Source organism: Ammospiza caudacuta, chromosome 7 (genome assembly GCF_027887145.1).
Source record: "Ammospiza caudacuta isolate bAmmCau1 chromosome 7, bAmmCau1.pri, whole genome shotgun sequence".
Lineage (NCBI taxonomy): Eukaryota > Metazoa > Chordata > Aves > Passeriformes > Passerellidae > Ammospiza > Ammospiza caudacuta.
In genome coordinates this window covers 7608860-7610504 of record NC_080599.1, presented here as the reverse complement: position 1 = coordinate 7610504, position 1645 = coordinate 7608860, and positions in this window count along the sequence as shown.

The window sequence follows — 1645 nt, the reverse complement described above, 5'->3', positions numbered from 1 at the left end:
GTTGGCAGCAGCTACTAAGAAGGGATTTAAAGATCTAAATTTGCAATTGCAAGCTATATCAAGAATGACCCTACAAAATAGAATGGCATTGGATTTGCTACTGTTAAAGGAGCATGGAGTTTGTGGTTACCTGAGTAGGAGAATAGATCATTGCTGTGTACACATTCCAAATGTTACACTTGAAGTTGAGAAAGATATTTCTCAACTGGCAGAAGTGGAAACAAAGACCAAGGAAATTGAAAAGGAAGCACAGCATAATTGGATAGGAGCAGTATTTGATTCTTTGGGGCTTCACCTGTCTGGCTGGATTACGTCTGCTATACAGTATGTACTAATGTTTTTAGTATTTTTAGTGACTATATGGATTGTATATAGATGCCTCTTAGGCGTGATCGAAAAGGAAAAGAAGCGATCTCTCCGGTTGCTGAAGGCGATGACCCACGGGCGGCAGGATGAAGAACACTCCCCACCTCGTTATGAAGATGTTACTGTCAATACTGTTGATTGAGCATCCTTGTAGCAGGACTGAAGGATGCTCAAAAGGGGGGAAATGTTGGAAAAGAAATGAAATTTAGCAAAATGTTTAATTATAGTGAGTTGTGTGTGAACTGGTTTGTTAAAAAGTAGTTTTGTAGCCGTTGAAAGTGTGTCTGGTTTTGTGTGTAACCTAGCAGGTAGTCTTAGGGATTTAATAAATATTTAAACTAGTGCAGGAAAGTAAGAATGCTAACCTGTCTGGCGGCAGCATACAATGCTCTTAGAATAAGATAAGCAGAAGATTAATGATCTTGTTTGTGAACCAAGGAATGTATCACAAGGGGTCTGTGACTAGGCAAGGGGAACGGGGAACTGTTTCTTGGAAACTTTGTTGTGAATCGCATGTATAAGAGAGAAGCACCCATATGTGAATTTGGGGGCTCAGGTTTTTGGGACGTGAGTCCCCCAGCTCCCTGGGTCCTTAATAAAGCACCCACAAAACTTATCCAAGTTTTGTGTCATTTATCAATCGGGCAACAACGGCATGAGAAATCAGAGGCCAAGAAAACAAGGAAGGATCACTTGTCCGAGTTTCCAAGGAGGCTTTGTCTGAGTTTCTAAGGAGGCTTTATTCCTGAAAGGGGTCAGGTGCAAGTCACAAAGAAAATGTGTCCAAATAGTATTTTTAAAGAGGGAAGGGTGCAAGGGGTAGATACAACTCTCTCCCAGTGAGGGGATCTTAGGGGAGGAACACATCACTTAGCAACTCCAATAAGGATCATTCAGGGGAGGGAAGAAGCCTCAAAAACCAATGAACCATTGAGACATAGCTGACTAACACAGAACATCTGAGAATACAAGGGGAGTGACTACACAGACTGACAAGAGTAGGGGTAGTACAACTGAGATTGACAAGGCTTATAAGGGAATGAGGGGAGGAGCAGGGAGACTGACACACTGATAGGCAGAAAAGGGGTGCGAAAACTTTGTGGTAAACAATTTCAGTCTTAACCATTAGGGGGAACAAAATGGGGTACATGGGAGAAACCATTGGGGTACATGAGAGAAACCATTATAACTGACTAACATAGGAAATATAACTTTTATGTTGAAACACCTGTAAAACACTACCACAGGTAGTGTCTGTGGGCTGGAGGGAGGGAGCTGT